This window comes from Mycteria americana, chromosome 14 (genome assembly GCF_035582795.1).
Source record: "Mycteria americana isolate JAX WOST 10 ecotype Jacksonville Zoo and Gardens chromosome 14, USCA_MyAme_1.0, whole genome shotgun sequence".
Classification (NCBI taxonomy): Eukaryota; Metazoa; Chordata; class Aves; order Ciconiiformes; family Ciconiidae; genus Mycteria; species Mycteria americana.
Window position 1 is genome coordinate 9315593 of NC_134378.1, and position 26331 is coordinate 9341923.

Here is a 26331-nt window from a genome sequence, read left to right on the forward strand (position 1 = left end):
CCCTTCTGCTGCTGACTATTCTTGCAAAGCCGAAAACCAGTTGTGAATGGGCCAGGAAAGCTTTCACCTGGTGCATGCTTTATCTACAGCTTTGTCATCTACAGCTGCTTGGGAATTTTCAGTGAAAAGGATTTTTGAACAGAAGAAAGAGATCTCTATCAAGCTACATTTTTGTACATATTTTTTAGGGAAGTGTTTGTTAAGAAAGGCTTCCCAGATCCCAGCTGGATTAGGAAGAGCAGTCCCTGAATATTCAGCATTCCAGCAGCCAGGCACTCGCTAGGGGTAGGGGAGAAAGGAGATCGGCCCCTAGCACTTCCTCATCCCAAATGGCTGCCAGAATCACCAGGCTGCTACTTATACTGGCACGGGTGTCTTCTACGGGTTTGGTGCAGAAAGCAAGAAATGATGTGAGTTTCCACTCAGTGTGAACACAGGAACATTCTCGAATTTCTGAGAAGTTTGTCAGGATGGCAAAACACTTCCCATTCAGATCTGGAGATAAGTGCAGATTTCAAGCAAGAAACAAAAGACAGACCCTGACATTTAGATCTCGGAGTGAGTTCCCTGGGACAGCAACAAGAGAAAAACATCTTTCTACTTGTGCTATAACTAAATCAGATCAGTTGCTGATTTGTAATGCTGAGCTGAGAGAGCATTAAAAATAGTGTCTTTTTTTCCCCTCCATATTGCCAGCCACAGGGAATTGCGGCTAAGTTAGGGATTGTCTACTGTTTGCCTCTTTTAAACAACTTTTTCTGTTCTCACATGTTCTCGCCCTGTTGGCTTCTTTTGCTACTGTCAGCTGGAGTGCTGCTCCGTGACTCACCGTGCAGAAAGACAAACGACAAACCTTTCCCTTAGGACAGAGACAGTGTCACCTCCACAGCACACTTGTGTCTGCTGGATTCACACCCTGAGTCTCCAGTTCACCCTGCCCCCCTACAGTGACTTGATGCAAGTTTTTAATGTTATGTTTCTGATGTATAAAGGCAAGTGACAAGCAGGGACGAATGACAAAGTAAGGCATATACAGTAAGACCGCGGCAATAATCACACAGCAAACGTCTCAGTGGGGCATACAGAATTGTGCTTTGGTAGGGAAGGTTGCATAATCCAACAGCTGCTCTTCCATCACATGGGAACTGAACAGTCTAACATGGGAGGGGGGCTATAGCCCTGCAATTTCCTTCCTCTTTCCCTTAAGAAGTCCATCCCTAGGCCAGACTGCTTAAGGTCATTTCACAAATGGAGGACTTTCTTCCCACCATATCCTTGTGCAAAAAATAATCTCAATCACGTTCTTTTCACATATTGAAAACAATCACTAACTGATAGAAGACGCTCAAGAAGTAAGAGCTTAACAAAAGGTCTGAGTAAAAGGAACAAGGCTAACATGGAGACAAATACATATTGCCCCTGCTTGCTCACTTCTCATAGAAGCAATACCCTGAATTCTCTTTTCACTTGCATTGAAGTAAATTAAGCAGCTCAGATAAGATTACATAGCTACAAAGCTTTCGTAAGTGACAGGAGAATCAGATCCATTGTGTAAGCCAGAAAAATAATTTTAGTGCTCTCCCATGGAGCAAAATGACTTTCTGGCTCCCGTCTAGCTCCTTTCAGCCACAGGCAGCAAATGAACACACACAGTTTAACCCATAGCAAGCTTTCAACTCTCTAAGAGCTTCCTTACTCACTTTTTACTTACACAGGATTCCCTTTGAAATCAGTCACCAAAAGTCAGTGAGTTCTACCTTAGCAACAGATGAGTAATTAATAATATTGATGCTTCCCCACCTCATCTCCTTCAATACGCTGAAGGGATAGAAGCAATTTCTACAGGAATTCTGCCCCAGGTTACTGATTTGCTACAGATCTTCAGTTTGCCCTGCAGGGTGAAGAAAAGCTGCAGCTTCATCCATAACCCAGTCTGCTTTCTGCCAATTTGTACCAGATAGACTTAATCAATAGTTTTGTGGACATTCATGCTGTCACAGTATTTCTTACCTTCTTGAAGAAAAGTGGCATGAATTAAAGTATTTTGAGGACCTCATTCAGCTTTCCAAGAAGCTGCCGAGCCCTTGGAAAAATCCAGCCATTAGCATCCCAGAAAGAGCTGCAAGGCACCAGCCATTTTGACACTCAATTACAATTACAAAAGTCTCAGCATGAGATGGGGGCTGCTTTGAAAATGTGGCCTCTAATTGCAAGTGTTGAACACTGGAAATCTGGATCTGGCCTGTAGTGAAATTTGGACTATCAGTATGTAACTACACCTGTCAGCCGGGCAAGAGCCACAGAGCATTAGCAACAACGAGGCTTTTCTGGTCAAAGTAAAAAAATGTCCTGACTAAGCCAGAGTAAAAGACCAACAAAGAACATGACGACCCTGAAAAACACCATGAGCTAGTGAAACCATGCAAACAGCTTAAGTAACACTCCCAGAGCATATAGCAAAGATCAGAACAGATCTAGGTAATTTCTGCTAATGAAGACACAGTCTTCAGCAGAGAACTCAAATCATATCAGAGGTATTTAGAGTGATTAGAGTCATTTAGAGTGCAATGCTGTTTGCTCCATAGGGACAGATGAGCATACCGTGAAGTTCAAAACTCATCACTGCTTTCCAGGGAAAAGGTCAATGTCTGAACAGGCAACGGGGATGGAATTCAATTCTCACTTCTGAGGGAAGCTAGGATCGAGGCATATCCTACAGAAAGGTTACCTTGTTGTGTCCACAGATCGAGACTTCATTCCTGAAGTCTTCTCATGCCAAATAAATTCACCAGACTACGTAAAAATCCTGAGTTGAGCACTTGCCAATTTGTGCATGCACCTGTAGATACATAGTGTGTAATTGCATTTGCCATCAGGGTAATTGTGCATGCAAAATTGTGCAATAAGTGTTTTGTATACATGGTCATGCTTTTAACTTTCTTTTTTTTCAAGAATCAGGCACTGTTTGAACAAATACTCAGGTAAAAAAGTTAAAATTATTAAACATTATTTTGACTTGTTTATAATTATAAAGTCACAAGTGAACCACAATACTGTGTACTTCAATGACACAAAAGAGAGACACACCACATCACTGCTATGTCATTAGGATCTGTTTGTGCAGTTTCTTAATTTGCCCGCAGAAAGATGGATTCCTTAGAATGAAGCTAATTTGTTACACATTGTCTGGAATCTAAAGCCAATTAAACACTGATCATAATTACTATGCAGTCCTTGGCAACTGACTTGCTATTTTTGAGGATTCATTTAATTTTATAGTTGGGAAAACCAAGGAAGAAACCCTTCTGACAGAGAAATCACAGCTATTTCACAAAAAGTCCAAAATCATACAGATCTACGCTCAGATACAAAGTGGCACTGTATACTTAAAGAAAATACAGCACAATGCAGACAGATTCAGCAGATCAAATGAAGTTCAGTGATTAATTTCTCAAATAGAAGAATTCCCAGCTCCAATAAGAAACTGCAAGCCTGGACAGGGATATCATTACATGGCAAACCTGGACTCTCAACATAAGTTCCATAATCCGATGCTACGAGCATAACTACAAAGCAGGCCAGGCTAGACAGTAAAACTGTGTAAACTCTGTTACCTGCACTGGCCCGAGATGATACCACTGCTAAAAGCAAACATCGTCAGGAAACAATATACCATGGCACTGCATCTGTGAACAGAAGATACCACAACAAGGCAGTGTCATCATACAAGAGCAACCAATGCCATGAAATGCAGCACTGCTGAGCACAGCACCTATTAGATGTGGCCAGGACATAATAACTGGATACTGCAGTACACAGCATAGTGCAGATAATAATCAGAGTATTATTTCTTAAATACACATACATCTATATACACATACATCTATTTACACACACTGAGTATTGTCTGAAGGGAAGAACAGTTTTGCTAGGCACAGAGAAGTGTTTTTCTTTGAAAATTAAATGTTGTAATATAAGATTCTTAGAGATGCTAAAACAACCAGATACCTAAAAGGGGAAATGTCAACAACAACAAGAAGGGGAAATAAATTTAAGCATCCCAGTTAGGCAATCAGTTCTATCACTAAGATAGGCTAGGTGAATTACAGGCCTGTTTAAAATCATAACTTCAAATATCCCTATCAACGCCCTTCAGAGCTCAATCACTGTAACTGCTATGCCCAAGGAGTCTGAGATCTTTCCACATACACATCCCGTTTGTCACGGACAAGATTAAGAGGCACTCTGGCCAAATGTCTGCTTGGCCAATGCTAGGGAGCTCCCAGTTGCTTTCAGCTCTTGGGCTGCTACTGGACCTCTATGTTTAAGCCAATATAATTTAATAAACTGATCATAAGTGATGCAGAAAAGATACAGCCTTATCTTAACATCTGAGGTATAACTGTATCCAAAGGATATGTTGCATTTAGAGCAGATTAAGGAATCCCAGTGTGGAATCAAAACTGACACCTTCCATTTTTGCAAAGAGTTCGATGTAAATGCAGGTAAGGTTTCAATAAAGCACATGAGGCAAAAAGTCTCTGTTGCATTAGAGAACTGTAGTTATCCTGCTCCAATCAGTAGCTCAGATTTGCATAAGCTTTTCACTCAGCATTATTATTTTGCCACTGGTCTGTAGAAAATGAAACAGCATCCCCTGTTATGGAAAAGCTCCATCCACAGATGGGCAAGCACCTATATACATGCAGGAAGCACATATACACAAAACCAGCTTCCTACATACTCACATGCATAACACACAACTTCCACCAAACACTTACTTACAAAGTCACACATAAATGTACAGAAACACCCATATTTATTCAGAGTGTATGCACACAAACATATGCATCACACATGTTTATGCACGCACCTGTATAAACACACTTGCATGCAAGCTTAGACATGCAGCGTTCTCAGAAATGCACATGGGTGCTCACACATATGTGCTTACACGGATACAAGTACACACCCATGACTTGCTCAAGGCACCACTATGAGCCTATGGCAGAGCCAAAAAAAAAAAAGAAGATTACAAGGCCAGGAGTTGTCCCCGCAGCTGAAATGACAAGGCCTGTCCTGCGGTCCTTCCCTTCAGAGAGGGTGGATATCTGTGTGTAGGCAGTCACGCTCAGCTAGACACATATATGAGCACAGGCTTGAGCCCAGACAAACACACAGTCTCACTTATCCTATTATGCACTTTTCAGTGGTAACATGTACGTGCCCTGCTGCCACTCCTCCCTTCTCCTAATCCTTTATTTGCACACAGCTCTTCGTATCAATCTGTTTCATTTTCCAAATAATGCATATTCACTTTTGTTTACAGCCGGGACACTGGGCTTCTTTGAGTCAGTCTCTATAACCATTTTGGCAAAGCCAGTCCTGTCTTGTTTGTTTGTTTTTGCAGTGACTGAGTGTGTAAGGAATATGGAGGGTGTAGGCGGCTCTACATGTCCCTTCACCTCTTGTGGGTTTTGGTGCATTCCTTTCATAAATACTCCCTTTCAGATGCAGGGGACAGGATGCTTTGTTTATATAACCACTGCTTTTTGCTGAGGCTCAAACCATCCCAACACATCTCCAGGAGGCTCTTTTGAGGAGGTCTGTGTTTCTAAGTTACCTATGACATGGGCTCTGGGTAACAGCACAGCTTGGAGAGTTTCTGGAAAAGGACCTGACCTCAGTCAGAGCTTCAGAAAGAACTTCAGAAAGACCTACTTTAAGCTGGAATGTGACAGTTTAGTACCTAATTTTCTCCAACTTTCTCTTCACCTCAGCTGGCCCTGAGTGTTGGTGGATGGTTTAGGAAATGGAAGTTTCCCAGGACCAGCTCTGACTCTGCTGATTCTCACAACCAGCAGACAGTTCCTGTGAAACCATGCTACTCTGACTGGTGGGAGTCTATCCAAGGTGTAAGGAGCAATAAGTAAGAATAAGGAAGGATGTGTTACACACAGAATACTGCATTAGTTAAAAAGGCTTTATCTACTCAAAGAAGTTGAAATGCTTCAGCTAACCCCTGCAATGATAGCTGTTTTCCTCTTCTCTTCTTTTCCTCCTCCAAGACATGGATATAATCCTACCCCTGACTCTGAAAGAGCTGTTTCCGATGCCATTAGCTGTATGAGTTATTTTAGTATAACCATTTCACTTTGCATTTTCACACCCATACAACTATCTCTACATAAAGACTCATAGCCAAACCCATAATCATCGCTGAATTAGAGCAGCTGCTCTGCAAAGACCAGGCCTAAATTAACTTGCGGTGGTAAGTTACACTGATAAAGACACCTTTGCAAGAGTGTAATGAAAGTTATCCTTGCTTCAGCTGTATAACTTTTAAGTTAAAGTGATACAAACAATCCCTTTTTTAATTCCTTTCCTCCCTCTTCAAGTCTTCTAGGTGTTCCTTTAGCTAAAGCAGTGGGCTGAACAAGCAGAAACAACAGTAGTAAATGGGAAGAGCATGATGCCAGAGCAAGGTGCCACCCCGCTGTGTCACTCACAGCAGATGGTTCTCTTACATGTTCACGTTATAGAACTATATGCTATAAAAAGCATATATTGGTATTGCTGTGCACACATGATCATAACACAACATTTGCTAGCATTCAGTAATTTATCATGAATGTTTCATAATACTGAGTGGGAAGAAAAAACATGAAATAGTTCTAGGGATTTTTCTAGTACCACATTGCTAGGAAGATTTGTTTCCCATAGCTGAATTATAGACACAAAACAACCACTAACTTAACCACTTGAAGGGAAGTGAGTACACGGCTAGCCAGGCCGAGGAGATGACACCAGTAACACAGGTTGAACGTTGCCTGTCAAACACAGCAACAGGCAAGACAATTTTCATAGGTTTCAGTGATTGCAAAACCTAAGTCTACCCATCATAGACTCCGGCATTTCTGCAAACAGCCTGTGGAGTTTTTGATGATTAAAAAAAAAGAAGAGAGAGAAATGGGAAAACAATTCTGCAACTAAAGAAACAGTAAGACAAAACAAAAGGTCAAAATTCTAGAAAGACAACATATATTTAAAGCTAAAAGTTAGCCTTTTTAGTCAATAAACATGGCTCTAACATCTGTTCTGGGATTATATACATCACACACCCCTAGAATGCCTATACTCTTGCTTCTGCAGAGCTTATAGAACTTCTCAAAGGTGCATCATTTGCATTTGCAGTCAGAAACAAGGAGGCCAAAAAAAGTCAGCATGATTTGTTCAAGTTCATGCAGACAGCAGTGATCAAGGAGGCAGGAATATCTCTATTCACTACATATGGAGCAGCAGTGCATTTGCAGGCTAAATGATCTTTAGTTATTTGCTGCATCTTCTAAGATACACACATTTCATTTTTATTTCCCAACTCAGCAACAAGTTGGAATTCCATTCATGATCTAATACAGCCAAGTTTTCAATACCTTGGCTTGTATCTGCTATACCCACGATTCCCAGATGGTCTGCTATCCAAATAATGAGGACCACTTGAAGTCCATCATCAGATGAGTTCAGCTCATAGACTTCATCTAAAAATAAAAAGCACCAATTCTCTGTGTACACAATTCTTCACTGAGGAACAGCAGACAAACTCAAGAAGTGATTTCCACTCTGTATTCATACTGTGACTGTGATACTGGCAGAACTGAAAGCAGCAGCACCACAATGATGTGGAGTGCAGCATCTTCTACTCATCTTTAATGTTTAAGACCTCTCCTTCTAAAACAGATGTCAGTGGCATATTTTACTGAAATAACTACTTGCTTACCAACAGCGTACTAAGAAGTGCCTTAGCCAGAAAAAAAAAAAATCAGTCTTTCCAGGTACAGGAGAGATGGGTGGGTTAAAGTCCTTCAGAGTGTGTGACTGCTGCTTTTGCAATAACAGATTTTCCTAGTGAAGTCTGCTAAACTCCTAGACCAGTTAAGGAAATTTTTCCAATTATTATTTTTTCTGAATAAAAACCTCCCAGGTCTTTATACACGTGAGACCTATTCCCACTTCCTTTATTCACACCTTAAGTGCTGCAGGATTATGTACGTGACCTAGCTGAGTGACATTTGGCCTTAGCCTCTTTTGTTATCAGGATGTCCCCTACCAGTTCCAAGAAAAGGGTCCCAGAACCAGGAATTAGTTAATTCCATAATCTATGAAAGAAAGTGCTAAGAAACTGTTTGACTCTGAATTCTCATTCTCAATCTTCCCACTTCGATTGCTCCTCACTCTCCTCATAAATGGTTCTTGTCATGCACCCATGTCCACTTTCATTAATGCATTTAATTTGCAAGCCTCACACATATTCCAGCTAACCATACCTGTATAGTCTTTAAATAATATGCTTAGTGCAATAACACAATCAGATTAAAACAATAATTGGATTGCAGAGGTTTTAGGCAACCCTGGGGTCAGTGGGAAGGGATGACAAGATTGTTGTGCCATCTGTTTCAGCTGGTCAGAGTTGCCTTGGCATGTATTCTGTTATTGCACCTCTTTCTGGAGGGCAGGAGAGAGATGATCTGCTGCTTGAGTTTTCCTTTTTGCCAGGGCTGCATCTGACACAAGGGCCTTGTTTCAACTATTGTAGCTGCCATTCAGTCTCTGGTGAGCACAACCTCAACTGAAAAGAAGCACCAGAGGTAGTCTGAATCTTTTCTAATCACAGTAGTTCTATAGCATCTTCCAGGTGCCGAGCCTACTGCAATTACAAACATTAACAGTTACCAATTTGTAGCAACTGTAAACCTACATATCATTTTATCTGGGTTTTTTTTTTTCATAAGAGCTTTTAGCTAAGTCTTATATCCCCACACAACTGTAATAGCTGAACACTTCAGGAACTGACTTTTGCACTCCAAAAAAAAGACTCTTTTACAATAAGTGAAACCACTTTCTTCCCTATCTGTGACATACAGGTACATGGTTTAAGACAAAACCCTATTTCCATCTTTCTTTCTGTGCTCATAATACTCTTGTCACATCTCTGATACAGTGACAAACATACCAATGAGTACAAAACAGAGGAGCTACGACCACATGAAAAAGGCTGGTTTGCACAGTGAGATATTTTGATTACTAAGCAGCTTTAAAAATCTGCTTCAACTTTGGATCCTTTGAGTCCTAACTGGTTATTTGTACTGTTGTCCCCTGCCTGTATTCTTTGACCTTCTGACATACAGTTACTGCAGTCTGTTGCATGTGTCCCCAAGCAGAAAGCAGATTGGATAGAGATTAGATAACATCGTGGTGTATGGGTTGGGTACTTCTTTTTTTCTTACCAGTTTCCTGTTGATAGAATCACACTGATAAGGAGTTTAGTTGGTAGTTGAAGTATGAAACTGCAAAAGGCTGCCTTTTAAAAGACGTGTTCCAACTGGGATGTAGATGCGGCCAAAAGATAGTTTGGTATGTAGCTGTGCGCTGGTGCTTAGACCCATCAATCTGAGTATTACACAGGAGCAATGAGGAGTTAAGGGGGATCAGTATGGGTGCACAGCACAAGGTTAAGCGTTTTCAAACCTGTTTACGAACATGGTTAGAGAAACACCGCAGAAACAGAGGAAGCTGTTTGAGATATTACTTCACTCTGGATACATCTGACCACTTTGTTTCTGAAAGTTATTGCTCCACAGTGCTTTAAGGGAAGATGAGTTAGCAGAACAGTGTGCATTTGTCTCATCTGCTTCAGTACAAAGTCATCCAGGTTGCCTCCAACTGTCACAAACAGCTTAAGGTAAGGCAGCTGACTTTGTCCAAAGTGATGTGCAGCAATGCCACAATCAGTCCTGCCAGCTAAGTTCCAGATACATGAGCTCTGGCAGCGATGCGGGAACAAACAGCTCGTGGGCAGTGATGTTTTACATTTCCACAGTTCTGTCTGCTATGATCATGCACAGATCCAAGGCCTCCAAGGCCCATAATGCTAACATGAGGCCCTAGCGAGAGCTGGGTTGGAATAAACCTTGGAACAAACCAGCTGATCACCTACACTTCAGTTCGGAGGCTTTTTATTTTAAATATCTGGACCTACTCGGTTGAAGAGCTACTGGTTCTACAGAATCTGAAGGCCCATCTTTATCTTCCACTACCTGCAAGTAAAATGAAGAACTAGCCAATGCCTTTGCCGTTAGTGGTTTGTTGGCATCACAGCGTTTTTCAGTTGTAACGATGGAGGCTGTGGTTTCACATTCAGTGGCACAGGCAACCCCTGCCCTCCACACTCACCACGCTGCTGGCACAGCTGTTTGTGCAGCTGCGCAGTCGACCAGAACAGCTGAAAAATTCCTTTCAGCTGACAGTTCAGTTTACCCCATAACCATGGAAAAAGGTGTGCTGATTCAAAACAGTGCAAGAACTGGGACAACTAGCTGCGGGGAGAGAAGTGGTCACTGAAAACACTGACATGAACTCACAGCCTGAGAAAGAGAGGTTGTCCTGGAAGATCTTGATAGGAAAGCTCAGCAAAGAAAGGTTAGTCTACACATGCAGCTCCCTCTAAGGCAGAAGGGAGTCGCAGATATGAATTGGGGGCTGTGCAAGCAGCAGCACAACACAAAGCAGATTTTCTTTGATTAGCCATGGCCTCTAATCTCTCCTGTGCCCCCCTGCAGCGAATTCCAGAGTTCAACAGCCCCCACTGGACTTTCCTGTTAAGGCTCAAATCATTAAAAGTATTTGTTTAGTAAAGGCTAAAGCACTCAGGTCCCAGTGCCTGAGAGCTCTGTGAGGTTAAATGTTGTCAACCTTTTGAATGCAAGCCATATTCCACAGGGTCTTGGTGATTCACCGGTAGAGCTATACGGAAATTTTATCTCTAGGCTTCACCCTTCACCCCAGCTCATTTCAGTAGCTAATGAAACTGCTTGGACAAAATAAGCTAGCGTGGTCCCAAACACAATTCTGAACATGTGGCAAAGCCTCTGCCAGAGCTTGCATGCTCAGCAGAGATGTCGCAAGCTGGCCTTCTCTGACACTCAAAAAGGGATCTTCAGCTGGCTGAAAGCTGATGAGCTTCATGGCTATGTAGTGTGCAGTTCTGTTGACCAAAACAGGTGTAACAAAGACAGAAAAAAACCCTGACCTACCATGCTCTCCATGAGATAACTTTCTCAAATTTAAAATTTCACATGTCTGAAATCAAGGATTTACACTGCCCTAGGACCAGGTTTCTTTATCCTAACATTTTTTACTGATGATGATGTATTCCACATGAACCAGCAAACATGGTTTGAATATTGCGAGTCTGACCCACATCAGCTTTGACTCAACACTGTTGCTTAGGGCAGAAGGTGTTCAAAGATGGGAAGGATCAGTTCCCAGACTGATCCAGGATTCAATTAATCTGTAACTTCCAAAAGGATGATTATTTCTCACAGAACACTTGTAGTTACACCCTAAAGGATATTCCTCAACTGGCCTCATTTCAATTTCAAAAGTTACTTCAGTGAATTTGTCCACTAATTGCCAATTAGTGGACAAATTCATATTCCTGAAAAAAACCTGACACTTTGAATTGAAGCTGAACATAATATGGGGCAGCTGGAGAGTCTGCATACCTGCCCTCCATGCCTGCCCTCCCATGCCTGACCCTTGGAGAGGACAACAGGTGGGAACCAGCAACCAAGCCTCCAGAGCTCAGAGCCCTTGGGGAGTGCTGGTCCCATGCAGCCTGCCTGGAGAGCTGCGGAGGGGTCCGTGTTAAAGGCTGCTAAAGGGCCCAAGCCTGGCAGGCTGCCCAAGAGCCAGAGATCCTGAAGATCCCAGCAGGTTATGGGAGATCCATTAGTCTAGAAGACCTAGCTTGAAATAGCCCAGTGATGGGCTGCATGGAGCTATAGCAGTCACCCCTATTAGACCTCCAGAAAAGGACAGGTGACAGCCCAGAGATTTGAAGAGTTACAGAGATGGGTTTCTGGCTTTCAGCTCTCCGTCCGTCTGTCAGCAGGCTCCCTAGGAGCTGGGCGGGTGAGCTGGAAGGAAATCAAGCAGGTTTTCAAACCTGCCTGGCAGGCAGTGAAAATCCTACCTGGTCTGTGTCAATTTTGCAGAAAATGTCATACTCCCCCAAGCATCCAAGCTGAGATTAGCAGGAAATGCTTTTCCTTGCCTGTGAATATTTTTGAGATTTCAAAAATTTTCCTGGTATCTACTTGGAAAAAATGTTGATGATTTTCACAAACTGAAAATTAAGGGGAAAAAAAAGGGATGGGTCAATTAAAAAATTTGTTTCAAAAACATTTTCTTAATTATTTTTTTCCAAGACTAAACATTCACTGAAACCAATTCTGTGCCTCTGAATACTTCCATTTTAAAAATCTGACATATTCAGATGAATAAGATGTCCTGTTCAATAACAATTGTACTCTTATTTTTAATGTCTGTCTGCGTCATTTAGCTATTACTGAGCATACAGAAAGTTGTAAAAACTGGGGGTTTAGTTCTTAAGCCTATTTGTACCAGTGTTTATGTACAATGTCTATGATATTTCCAGGTAAACAACCTCGAAAGCCTAGACCTCATGGAAGTATCAGACCCTGCAGAACATTTCACTGGCACTTAGACTTACTTGCCTATAACAAGCAATCCCTTACTAAGAATTTCATACTGGCTATTACCTTGAAAAACAGCTAAGAATAATCCACTGAAGGTCTCTTTCACCCCAGCGAAGCAGGAAGGATTTTTTAGTCACGACCGGTTTCTTCCTTCTGTCACTTTGCCAGTTACCTAAAGAGAGGCTGCTCAATTCAAAATCCACACTGCATCGCAGATTAACCTTCCAGTCTCCAGCACGCCAAATCCTCCTGCCTGGCTCACTTATATCCCAGGTAAGGCAGGGGTCTAGTACTGGAAAGTGCTTACTATGAAACATGCCTCACTGAAGTTTACAGCAATTTGGCACTCCTGAAAAATCAGGTCAGAAACAGAAATTTTTATTAGATTTAAACCCAAATCCAGGTGGTTACATTTAGACAGGCAGACTGTGGTATTAAAGGAAGGTAATGTGGCCTCACAGGGCGACATGATCAACTTCCACTTCGAGTATGTATTTGATGAGAGAAATTACCAAAGAAATACCATGCTTTTGACCAAGCCCTATTTTTTCACTTCCTCTCCAGCTCAGCCCAGTGAAAGATCCAAGTATAAGTTAACTTTTACCTCCAAAAAATATCATTATGTCTTTGACCTTTACAAAGAAAACACGAAAACAAACCACAGAGTCACAGGCCACTCTTAAACAATGCTTGGGTTTAATCCAGTCGTTGCTTTCTGTTTGAAAAGGGAGAGTAATCTCTGCAAATGCACAAACTACTCATGTGTGTAAATACAGAGGAGCAGGCAGAGCATTGCCATCAAAACTACCACTAGCCCAGGTATCAAAGAGCAGCTTGTGTCTATTGCTTGTGATGGTCACCTGCACAAAACAATTAAGCAGTTAATTGTTTTTCTAAAGGACAAAAATGAGGGTGATGATGCGGTACCCAAAGAGGTGTTATTTGTTCTTCCTGGTTTCTTCTGGTTTCTATCTGATAACAATTTGTTATGAGAACCATCTGAGAAAGACAGCACCACAGAGCTGGTTGTTTCATTTGGGAGCTGAAAAAGAATGCCTTTGCTGATGTGTGGACAGAACTGGACTCTTCTATTGTATACTTCAGGGTGGGTTTTTTTGCTTTAAGCACTTAGGGAAGAGAGGAGGAATTATCTTCCAGAGGGCAATTAAAAAGAAATCTATTTCTCTCCGTATGGGGAACCTAACCTTTAGTTCCCAAACTGGGCACATAAATCTGGGCAGTCTCACATGACCGCCTCTCCTCTAGTCATCCTCTGCTGATTTTTTTACAGTTTCTATTTATAGTTTCCTGGATGTGATGGACATCTTGTTTGACCTTCTGCATAACACAAGGCCATGGAATTTCACCCAGTTTTCACTATAATAAGCTCATCTTGACAACTACATGGTGCCTGCTGCATAACATTAAACAGAAACATGTTTAGAAATGCACAGCTAAGGTCCCACATGCCTGAGAAAAAGTGGGCTGTATAGAAGCAAGAAATGCCCACAGGTAGTATTTAAGATGATCAAGGCAGACACAGCTTAAAGAGCCATTACGCAGCCCTGTCCAACACCTACTGCGGTCCTTGGAAGTGGACGCTGAAATGCGGTCATAGTAATCCTAACATGGGTTGTCGTGGGGAAGCATGAAAAGATTCTCTCAATCAACAGGAATATGCATATAGCATTGGGAGAGGCACACTGAACCCACTATCCAGACCAGGATAACTGTCTGTACAAACAAAAAACAAGGAAGCCTTCCAGAACAAGTGGGGCCCCAGGCATACAGAACACCTGGTGGTTTGGCATACCATTAGAGAGCTTAGATAAACAGTTCTAAAAGTATTCTGGGACCAGGGAGAGGATTCCCAGAATCTCATGTGGCATTTAGAATGGATCCTGTGCCATACATTTGTGTCTAGTCCCACTTTCAGAGGGGAAGATGGGCACACTCTTCATAGCGAGTACAGCAGGCTGTCAACCCAACTGGGTCTGTTTTATCTACAGTCGAAAGACATCTTGGCTGGAAATTAAATGTTAAATGTTTCGATGTTAAAAGTTTTGATGTCAAATACCGAAAGACAACCATTTTAAGTCAAAAAACCCCAAAACATCCAAAGCCCAAAATTAATCTGACCAAGCCAAAGTAATTTGTAGCCTATTTTATGGTGCCTTTATGATTACCGTTACTGTTTAACATTTATAGTGTGGTAGTGGTAACAAACAGATCTGAAAACTCACTGTGCAAACTAGCTATGTGCAAATATGGGTACAGTCGGGATGTCTTTAGAGTCATTTTCACTGGTACATACACAAATTGCAGCAGATGGTTAAAAAAAACCCCAAAAACAAAAACCCAGCTCAAAATTACCTCCTGAAACTTTCTTTCAAGATACATACTAATGTCAGTGGACTTTCCAGGACTTGTGGTGCAATCAGGTATTGGTGAGTGGTCAGATTTTGAAGTGGTCAGCTTTTCAAAGAGGACAAAGTGCTCATCCATCAGCAAACAAAATAAATAAGGCAAAAGCTAAGTCCAGCCTTTGACCATCCATGCCATCTGCCAGCTCACGGGGCTGAGCTGATTTCACCGCAGTGGAACATTGCCAGGCTAAAACAAAGAAACCACAGAACTTATGGGCAGCCGCTGCAAGGAGGCGGGGGCTGTTCCAAGAGGTGTTGAGTATATACCCCCCTCCCTGGATCGCAGGCTACGTGCTCCCAGAATGCCCGGCTGTTTGAACTGCACAGTGCAAATGAAAGTGCAGGGAAATGAGTTACAAGAAATCAGCACGCTGTGCATAAAACTAACAAGAAACAAAAAGGCTAGAGCACCTGATAAATGCCTCAAGTGCAGGGAGTTGATTCATACAAACAAGACCAAATCTGAGGATTCTGAAGAAGGAAGAAGGAGGAAAAGGAAGACAGAGTTAAATTCCAGTTAATATTCTTGCTATATTTAAACTAGACATTACATACTGGAGAGGGCTGAAGAAAGAGCCTGCCCAACTTAAAAAACTTTTACCTCTTCCAAAGATCTCAAAATTCAGTAATATTCCAGACAGGAATATATTTCCTTTAGAATAAGTATTATGTAATGATTCTCACGTGAGACTGAACTCTGGTTTCTATTCCCAACAGCAAGTGATACTGGACAAATATCTAAGCTGAACTGTGCCTCAGTTTCTCCTTCCACAAAATGGGGAAAAATCACCGTACAGCTGTTTGGATGAAGTATAAGTTAAGTGTGTAAGTTTAAAACACAGTTACATATATTAAATAATTAATTAAGTCTAACTGTATGTTGCTATCTTCTCCCCACCCTGAGCTCATAGAGGAACATTCTGAAAAACCGTCACCTTGAACAATCAATAACCAAGTTACCCATAATGTCTCTATTTCATAAAAGATCATTCAGCTTACTGTTAGTGGGGGGTGGAAAGCAGAGTTTGTTGGGGAAGAACATGTTGGGGGATAAATTTTCCCTCCCCCATACAAAGTTCAGGTTTCCCTGAATTTTGTAGCTGAGAAAGAGGCCTGTCATGAACTGTGTCCCTTTGGGGCTGCACAGAAGAACCCATCCAAACCTAAATGGTGAGCACAGACAAATAAAACCTCTTTATACATGTTTTACTAACAGAGGGACCTGTCCACTGTCTTAGCATGTGGAAGGAATTTAGAAACCACAGAACATACTCATCAAAAAGAAAGTGAGCAGCAAAGCTGCTGGGTTTTGCATTGTCCCTTCTCCTCCCAGCAGGTACGTGGACAAATGCATGTTTTATACAGTTGGCCTGCACTGGTGAAACTCTGGGGAAAATATAGACCATACCCTGGGTTCTGAAGGCCAAGGTATTGGGATCACAATGTAGCCAAGAAGAAAGAATAGGTAGGGGTTTCTTACGGTAGTTGGTATCCGCCCTCTTCTTTTTACATGAGGGAAAAATCTAGACTCAAAGGGAAAGCACAGTCATTTACTCACAATGCCTCACAAATACGGATCCTCACAGCAATAACAAAAGTGAAATACCCTCCTCTCCTCAGGAGCTGGCTTCACATCTCTGAGCAGAGCTGAGAAATTCTCTTTACTGAACATAAATCTTGTGCTAAGGTGACCATGTCACACTTCAATGGGACATAGTCACACTTCAATGTCATGACAATGGGGGGATACATCACCTTCACACCCCCTATTTTGCCAGATGTAGTTAGCAAGGCTGCTGCCCTTCTCTACGTGCAGATCTGATTTGGAATGGGATGCAACTGATGCTGTTGCCTTCTCATTCTGATCCTGTGCACTTGTAATAGCCAGCCCTGAACACTGGGATGGAGACCTAACCTTCACCAGTCCTGTTCAGAATATATCAAAATGCTCCTCTCTGAGCAGTATTCATTTCTTCACCAAGACTCCTGACTTCTTTACATGCTAAAAAAATTATACCAAAACAGTGGGTTGGGAATTCTGTTCCCTCTGTGTTGTAGGTTAACCAGCAGCATGCACAACTATGTGCCCAAGGTAGATTGTCACCAATGACATGCCCTTGTGATAAGGCTTTGGTGGCCTACTTTACTAAGGAGAACTAGTCTGCCTCCCCTGGTCTACAGGATCTGAACCAGAAAACACTTTCACCAAAAATGACCTTGGAAAAAGCATTCTTCCTTTATCCGGTCAAGAGAAAAGCTAGCAAACCAATAAAATTTTTGGAATGAACCATCACTAGGACACTTTCCAGAGGCCAAATGTGCACAGATGTTACACATCTGCACAACCCAGTCAGCCAGCCCTTCCAGCAATATCTATTTGTTGATAAAGTACTACAATTACAAAACCAGCTTAAATGATGGAGTTTGTTCTCTTTGATCAGGTTTCACTGCTTTGTTCTAGCTGGTTGTTCAGAAGTCTTCACATATATGGACATTTCTGTGGGATTATTTTCTACTGCACTGAAAGACTCCATTTTCTAACTGACGGGACACATTCTTTTCTTTCTACTGTGCATTATTCCCAAAGCAAGCAGTGATCTGAGTGAACAAACAAGCAATACCATTTTTTCTGGGAGGAGACCAAAGAACTAGTGGCTAGACACTTAAAGGTTTCTACAAGCAGAACTGAAACTAGCATTATCACTGGACATCAGATCAGAATGGCAGTGATTCATGCCTCCATGCTCTAATGTAGGCTTCCCTGTCTCAGATGAACAGAGTAATTGCCGTTCTGCGACAGAATCTCATGAAAGGATCCGCTCCACCACCTATGCATCTAGCAAGAATTCGGACAGTGCCACAGAACTGCGGCCTGCGGGACATGAGGCTTGAGATGGAGGATGGCAAGGACAAGCCTGGCAATTTGCTAGCACAGGGCTTCATTTCATTCTTTGCAGAAAGGCACATGCTAATCACAGAGCATAGTACTGTACCGTAAAGGTTGACATGATTCTTATCATAGGCAGATAGGATCTTCCACATGAAAGACTTTCCCAGCTTCCTACAGATTGATTTCTAATTGGAAAACGTAAGATTTTATATCCTTTGCAAAACCTGTCTGTTAGCATTAACTCTGATAACCCTGGCCCACCTTAGGACATGCAGCCATGCCAGCCTGCTTTTGGAACTCAGAGTGCTTGTCACAGTGAGATCCAAGCTTAATTACTCATGGAGGAAGTATAACATTTTTGTGCCCAAACTTTGGAAGTGATGCTTTGTACATGTGTAGGAGTTCCTAGAGAAATTCACTGGGATAGAATACCTTAGGCACTTTGGAAAGTTCTGTTTTGTTTTACTCTAGTCCACACAAATTAGACACATAAATTTGTTAAGTTCAGAGGCTGGGGTTGAGACCTGATGAACTGTTTGAATGACAATCTGAAAAATGTCAGTGTTCAAAGGGTAGGAACTACCTGAAAAACAAGTTAAAAAAGGCAGTATCAAGAGTTTCATCCCATGTTAGAGCAGAGTTATGTGTTGGCAAGTGGCCCATATGGGTCTTAGGCTGGGTTTCCGATAAGGCAGCAGGGAGGAGAATGGGGGAGACTTGTACTGGTGTTCCAGAAGTAGAACAACTGGCTGGAAAGAAGAAGCTGCATAGATAAAGTGGACCAGCAACCCCTCACTCTGCTAAGATGCCTGAAGCCAAGGCTGCCTGAAAGGGGGAAACTATGGCCCCACTTCAGAACAAACAAAGAAGTGAAAAGGCCTCAGGCTGGGTCATGCCTCGTGAAAATGACAACAACGTATTTTTAAGCTAAACAAAAAAAAAAAAAAAGGAAAGAAAAAGGAACACAGAAAAGTCAGTCCACCCACTCAGCCATTCCTTTGCACAAAATACTAACAGCATGGAGATGGGGCAAAACATATTTATTTTTAGTGCTGCTGTTTGCTTACAAACTGCAGCTCCCCCAAATAGGGGGTCACTGAGGTAAGAGACAGGTTACATTCTTTCAGTAAAGTCCCCATCCATGTGAAACTCGCTTCCCTTCTGGGTCCTGACATAAGCACAAATTTCAGAGATTTGGAAAGACTGACTGAAATTCTCTCCTTTCTCCAAAGGACCTAACCTCAGAGTCCAGAGGATTGGACAGAAATTCCCATCTATCAGAAGTGAGCAGAACAGCAGTTCTGGATTTACCGGGGCCTTCAACACAAAATGGATGGTGGAGAGCTAAGGGAAGAATGGAGGGATTAAATCCAGATGGACAATGAAACCCTACTGACACTTAGGGATGCTGAATGAAAAATCTCCCCTCAAGTTCTTTTAGTGTTCAGGTTAGACAGTCTGGAGAGGCACTCACTGCAGAACTGAGATGAGATGGTCTTCAGTTCCAAGAACATCTGGCATCCTTGGAGGGACGAGGAGGTTCCTCGGATAGGTGTCACAGAGAAGGCTTTGCTTGAATTCCAGAATGATAATAATGCCATGGTGGATGCTGAAGGAAACAAGCTGAACTGTCTTAGACCTGCATATTAGGAGCAATTACAGTCAAACCAGTGTTGGCACATCTCTTTGCTCTTAGATGCATGAATGAATGGGAAAGACATAAAAGGAGGGAGGCCATAGCTTTCCTAACAATTAGTACTGTGCCCAAAGGAGCGGATGTGAGCATGAGGAAAAGGTTACTCGACAGACCCTTACCAACACTAGAGTGTGAACAAACAGGGTGCCCTCCTCACTCTGAACTTTCCCTACCCACTGTAATGCACAGTTTCAGCCAAGAAACTTAGATGCATGTGTGGCAGCATCCACCAAGTCACAGGCTGTGTACAGTTGCTCTTCCTTCTCCTTTTAATTTGCTGGAGGCCCCTGCCTTCACTGAGAAGCCTTTTCCTTCCCTGATTTTTTGAGTTCCTGACCTAACGGTTTCCTTTTTTGTTTTTTTTTCCCCAGTGAAAATATAGCAGAGGAGTAGCCCAAGCCTGACCACGGGGAAGAGGGGTGGATACATTACCAGAACCTCCTGTGAGACTCAGACAGTCCCCCCATGACCATGATCGTCCCATGTGATGGTTTCCAAGGGAATACAGAGAAGGCGGCCAAGCAATGAGGAGAGGGGATTAATGATGAAAATTGGGTTATTGGGGTCTGTGTGACTTCAGTGTCTGGTTTTATTTGAATCTTAAACCAAAGGGAAGGGATAGGAAAGGATAGGGAAGATGTACTGCAGCCTGCTGCCATCTGCCAAGGAAAAGGGTTCTGGCTGGAGCAGGAGCAGGAAGAATTCCCCTAAGGATGAAGAAAACAGCTCACCTGCAGGAGATCCTAAACCCAATTAATGTGTGCTCACTTCAGTGCTACTGCCTCTCAATGCTTCAGGTACGTAAAAGGGAGGGAGGAAAAGGCAAGGTGTGTCTGTCAAAACTGCTAGTGCTATGCCCAGCAGAATAGAATTGAGCACAAAGAACACAGGACTAGAAAGTATTCCCACGTCACTGAGTCAGGCTCCTGCTGTTACCGGCAGTCACAACACAAGCTAGCTAGCTGAAGACTAGTCCTGTATGTCCAAGCACACTTTAGTCCTATATATATATGTTCCTCCTATATACTCATAGGAAGTCAATTAGAGGTCAGATACAATGACACCACTGCCTTTCCTTTGAGCCCCCCAACATGAGTGAGATGTAGCTAACTTGCAGGGCAAGGAGGAAGGATAAGGGGGAAATGCCAGCCAGGACAGTTGGTCCAAAAAAGTTGGAAATCATATCCAGCTCAATTTCTAATGTTAGTTGCTTTCTGAGGCCATCAAACACAACATATTATTCTGCTCACCAAACCACAAATTTAGGAAGTGGCTAAATCCTGAGGAGAGTATGATACCGCTCTCGTCTGTGCATATAGCAATCACATGTGCACTAGGGACATCAGCTGGGTCGTGGCTTATGTGAAGGAACAGCACTAGCCTATATTACTTACCATGGTCTCATCCCTTCTCCTCCTTACTGCTGAAGCTTCAGAGTAGGCCATGAGTAGCAGATAACTCCCTTGTTTGTTTACCTTCCCTTTTGTCATCCTTCAAAACAGTGGGAAGGAGGCCGCAAACTCTGTCACCCTTGCCAATAAATGGCTCTAGAGTGGTAATGACCTTGGGGCCCAGCTGATCTAGACCAGACTGGAATGAGCCAACTGGAGCAACTGGGAAAGCTTATGTGGCACCATCTGTCATCTCTGGCTTGGGTTTGTCCTGAGCCAAAGTTATGCAAACAGCTCATGATCTGAGGCCAGTGACAGACCATTACTCACAGGCTGGCCTCTCTCAGCACTGAAGTCTGACCTCTTCATTCATCTCCAGCTTTGACAGCTCTTTTTGGTCAAATGGAGGAACACTTTGCCATAGGATACTACCGTAGTTAGAATTTGACAGCACTCATGCATTAGGTGTATGTATGAGCATTGGAAACAGCCTCAAGTCATTAAGTTGAAATAAAAATATTACTGTTCTGCTACAGTGTCTCAAGTTAGAGAGAAACTTCCTCTTTCATACTGAGGTAGCTTCACGTTTACCACAGGGTCAAAGTAAGCACACAAGGCAAACCACAGCATAGATGATACGCAGCAAGTTCACACCTTACCTTACCCCACAGTAACATATTCACATCTCCATACCCTTAGAAATAATTATTTTTAATACCCCTTTAGGAATTTTTAATAATACATTATGCTGTCTAGAAGAAGTTTAAAATAGGGTGATCTATTTCTCTAGTTTAATATGAAGAAAGCCTTTACACTCAGTGTGTTCTGACTATTTGAAAGCAACGACTACGAGGTAAGTGGTACATTTCAAATACCTTAGTCCCATCTTGCAGCAGTATTCTGTGACCCCTGAAGAACTGTGGGATGCAAGACGTTTTTTTGTAGAGGCAAAAGCTAGTCCTAATTAATTCCCTGTGTGGATGCTAATTTGGAATCCACTTTGGAAGTGAGTAAAATTAATTTGCATTACAACACTTACATCCTGGAAAAGTATCCATGCCACTGAGGAATAGGGATCCATTTAAAATTAATACATAGACTTAATCCAAATTAATGGCTCTATATAAACAAATCATTTTTACTCAGCCACAGGGAGAAAAAAAAACATAACTTGCTTCCCAAACCATTTTCATAGGTAACTTTAAACTTCTGGAACCAGCCAGGCCTGCCACGTCTGCGTGGGGCAAGGAAGCGCAGTGTGGTCAGTACAGACTTGTTGACAACTGTTCATGCAATTCAATCGTGCCCTGCAGCAGCTTCTGCTATTCCGGTCCCGGGCTTCTCCTGCCCAGCCCGGCTGGGCTCAGCACGACGCCCCACGCCCTTTCGCGACTCCAGCCATTCCCACCACCCCCTCGCCTTGTCAGTGTCTCGACACCGCTGCCCCGGACCCCTCCATCTCGGTTTCGACCCGCAGCCGTCGTTCCCCCGCGGAGCCCGCCAGGCCGGCGCGGCAGCACCCTCTCCTGTCCCCGCGCGGCTGCCGCAGCCCAGGGGTGCCGGGCCCCGGAGCCCCGGCAGCCCCTTCGCCCGCGACCGCCTCCCCGCCGCTGCCGGCAGCCGAGGCCGCCGAGGCCTTCGCGGCCCCGCGCTGGGCGCGCTGGCGGCGCTGCCGAGCCGCCCTGCCCGGCTCCGCCCGCAGCGGCCGGCCCTGCCTGCGCCTCTGCCGGCGGCGGGGCGCGGGGCGCCGCGCTGGCCTGTTTCGGGGATTTCCCTCGGCCCAGCTCCGCTCAGCTTCTTGTAACCAGAAACACATGACTGTGAGTGGCGAGGCTGCTTACTGTTACTGCAATTAAGTCTGTTGGTAACTGAAACTGCATCACCTAATTAGAGCAGCACAGAAAGCAACTCCCTGCAACGCGACGCCTAGGGCTCGGCCGCTCGGGCAGCCGGAGACAGCCGCGCTTGGCTTCCAGAACACAGGGCCTCTGCACCGCGGCTGGCGAGGCGCAGCCAGCGCCCAGCCCTCCCATCCTCCCCGCCAGACGGCCAGGCCGGGGGCAGCGGCGGGGAACGGAGAGCGGGGCGGGCTTCCCTCCGCCCGCTGCTGGGACAGAGGCTGCCGCCCGGCTCGGCCGGGCTGAGCCGAGCCCGTGCGCCTTGGCCGGCCGCGGCGACAGCAGAGCGGCTCCCGCCGAGGGCCGGCGCTCCCGGAGGGACCTGCTGCTGCTGCTGCTGCTGCTGCTGCTGCTGCTGCTGCTGCTGCGGGGGGCTCTTGCTCCGCTGCTCCTCTGGTAGGCACCCCACAGCCGGTGGGCTTCACCGGCGATCCCAGCCTTGCTGGCGCAGGCGTTCACTGTACTGGTGCTACACCGAAATCTCAACAGGGCACAATCTGTGGAATTCAAGAGTATGTGTATGCACGCACACATGCAGTTAATCTCTCCCTGACGTGCATCCAGCCCCTCCGCTTGCACACTCACACCCACACCGGCACTTGCATTCTGCCGCTTCCCATCCACGCAGAACGGCAGCGTTTGTGCTCACCGGAAAACACGAGTCACACACGGGTTCTGGGGCTTTTTGCACTTGTAGGCTGACATCCCCTCCCCCTCCAGACGTGGGAATCTGATGGTACATGTCCTTTCACTTTTGCATTCAACTGACCTACATTGTAAGCAGTCATTTGGAATCACATTGCTTTCCCAGCTGATTTGGAGTCCAGACTTTCAAAAACAAAACAGTGTCTTAATACTTGTAATGTCCCTGCTGGTGCCGCGTATATGCCATGGTTCAGGCAATTCCTTTTACAGAAACCTGCTGTTCTTGTTACACTGATCTTTGACATCAGTTCTGGCTTGGAGCCTGATCATGATGAAAAAAAATAGTGTGCTTGCAAGTATTCACATTATCACAAGGAAAGTAGGATGAGGAACAGTTAGATCCAAAACATGCTCAAACACAAAATGAATGGATTAAGGCACCTTCCCATACTGCACAGTCTGCATCTACTGGATCACCAATCTCCATGTTCACAGGAGTATGTGGAATGAACTGTTCATAGAATCAGTTCACCTTGAGTCTGCACAATAGTTAAGTTATAATGAATAGTAAGCAAGTTAGTAATAAACTGAACAAGTAGCTCGTTTGGTGACAGTCTCTAACTGCCATAGCTTGGAGCGCTGCGGCATTCCAGAGAAACTCCGGCACAATCTGGGAAGAAGAAAAAGGAAACACATCTATTCAGCTGTGTATTGTGTATTGCTCAGATCTGGCAATGCTTAACAGGAAATGGGAAGAAGAGCCTTAATTTTTGAGTAGTGTTTCCCAAACCATTTGAAAATCTACTGAGTTTTGGAGTGCAGGCAAATTTACATAGCAATTCTGCAGTGGTAGAGCTTCAAAGGCAGCCTCTCTATGTGAGTAAGCCTCACATTAGCATGTGCAAACAGCACTAACACATACAAAACACAGGCCCAAGTTTTCAGAACTGCATGCGTGCTTTTATGCAGCCAGTATGCACATAAAATTACTGTAATTGTACTTCCATATTAAAGGTATGTACCAAGCCTTTTAATTTGTGTAGAGATCACTGTTTAATTACCTGCACTATGCTATAATCTAACTTGAATAAAAATTGTGCTATAACAGTATATACAGGTGTTTAAATTCATATGTATACACTGCTTGTAAATATGAGTATTGGCTGATGTATTCAGTGTGTCCAAAGAAAGTAAAGAACTCAAGGGTCTGCATAGTACTGCATACAAAGATTAAAATAAATTGGTACCCAAATGGAGCCTACTTTTACAAAATATTGTAGGGAGAGTATGTGCATTGTGCCACTCAACATCTCTACCTTTTTTTTTTTTTTTGATGGTGAAATTAGAGCTGAAGTAGAGGCCACCATTTTTGTTGGCTGGGAAAACATCTCCAGAGTTCTGCACAATAATTCTTACCTGCAATCATACACACACATATTAAGAAGAGAATTACTGAGGCTTGTACAGAAAACAAAAGACATTTCTGTACTTTTCTGTGGGTCCATAACAGCTCCACAATCATACAAAAACCCAGTGACTGTTGATGTTGTGCTTGGTAAGGCTGAACTCAGAAGATCACTTATTTCAAGAGATGACACCAATCCACCTAAACCACACTGTGGAAACAATCCCTTATTTTAAGCCCTGCACTTGATACTTGTGGATCCAAATATTAAACAATCACTTTATAATCTTTTATCCTTCCCATCTGAAGTGCTCACAAACATTAAAGTTGTTTCATACCACCTAGGCAAAGTCATCGTGGACAATATTCTTAGCCCATTCTCAGCACAGAGAGAGAGGAATAGACTCCTGCTCTTGCAATACAGTTCCCAGGCTGCAGCTCCTCTCTTAATGCTCTTTGTTGGCTATCCAGGAATTGAAGGGCAAGGCTGCCCTTCCACAACTAGTTATACAGTTCCCACTTCTGAAACATAAGAAAAAATGTATTTTCCGTACTGGTCGGCAGTAAACCACAGCATGGCCAATATCCTGCCTCCTGCTGTAACCCCACACCGAACAGTTCAGACATCCCCTCACTCAAGCACCTCTACTATTGTGCAATGGCATAGACAGGGAAAATAATTCTTTCTTAACTCTAGCAGTTGAACTCTTTGCACTCTGCAGCATGAGACTGGATCATACTGTTCATTATCTTATCTTCCTCAACTGCACGTTACTAATGGTCTAAAAATTAGCCAGGCCTTCTGTAAAAATCCACCCACTCAGCTGGTACCTTTGACTCAGTTGAATGGCAGTGTTGGGGTTGACACATTCAAAAACCCCCATATACCTCCCTAGTGCAAAAACGAAGCACACACTTACAGAACCAGTTGGTCAGGGACCAACCTTCTCACTCCGTGTTTGTACTGCACCCTGCACAACCGAGCTCTGTTGAACATCTGGGACTCTTAAACACCATTATAATACATACAAATAATTTAAATGCATGCTTAGGTGTACTGGAGGGTATTCTCCAGTCTCAGCATACAATCGTATATGACAATTTAACTTGGCAAGATGCTGACAACTCCCAATATGAAGCTCAGCCCTATAGACTTTACTGGGAGATAAAGATGGCTTGTGTTCTAGCAGCATGCGCAATTAATCTCTTTTTTTCAAAACTCTAAGCTGCAAATGAGTTCATTTCAAACCACAGCCCTTCAACTTCAGCAGATTCCCTCACACTGAGCAGGGAGCTCAAACATAACATAACACTTCATACTCTGTAAAAAGCAGGTTGTTCTTCAGGCCCAGAAACTAAAACATCAGCTCTGTCACTGGCAATTAAATACAGCAAGAATTTAAAAGAATTACTCTATTCAGCA

General features: G+C 43.5%; 2 long non-coding RNA genes across 3 annotated transcripts in view; one reads left to right on the plus strand and one right to left on the minus strand.

The window, feature by feature from the left end:
- Nucleotides 1–26331, minus strand: part of LOC142416819 (uncharacterized) — a 78154-nt gene that overhangs the window by 26208 nt on the left and 25615 nt on the right. The gene's annotated exons all lie outside the window — the stretch shown is intronic.
- Nucleotides 5788–22783, plus strand: LOC142416820 (uncharacterized). The gene is made up of 4 exons (XR_012777839.1): nucleotides 5788–5929; nucleotides 15705–15824; nucleotides 19955–20366; nucleotides 22156–22783. It is a non-coding gene; the product is annotated as an uncharacterized LOC142416820 (long non-coding RNA).